The sequence below is a fragment of the Parasteatoda tepidariorum genome, chromosome 5 (genome assembly GCF_043381705.1).
Source record: "Parasteatoda tepidariorum isolate YZ-2023 chromosome 5, CAS_Ptep_4.0, whole genome shotgun sequence".
Lineage (NCBI taxonomy): Eukaryota > Metazoa > Arthropoda > Arachnida > Araneae > Theridiidae > Parasteatoda > Parasteatoda tepidariorum.
Genome location: NC_092208.1, coordinates 36,551,613 through 36,551,984, shown reverse-complemented (window position 1 = coordinate 36,551,984; position 372 = coordinate 36,551,613).

Here is a 372-nt window from a genome sequence, read left to right as displayed (position 1 = left end):
CCTATATATTGAAGTAATTGTTCATTTTTAAGTATAATTTTGCTGTTTAACATTTGCCACTGTTACTCTTGATGATCTTTTCATGAAATGTTCGGGCATTTCGAGAAAAGACATTTCGTGAATCACATAGAAATGAAGTTTTTTTTTTCCTTCGAAAAAGTAACATTTCAACGAGGGTTGCTATTTATATTTCTGGCCTTGGCAACAGTAAGTGTTGCTAGGCGACCGCAGACGATCTTAATCGAAAGTTTGATATTTTTAAACATAAATTCAGCAGATGATTTACCATTATAGCTTCATTTGTGTTGTTGACAGTAAATTGAAAAGTTCTTCTCTTTCAAAAAATGGAATTGAATCGTGAACATTTTCGTG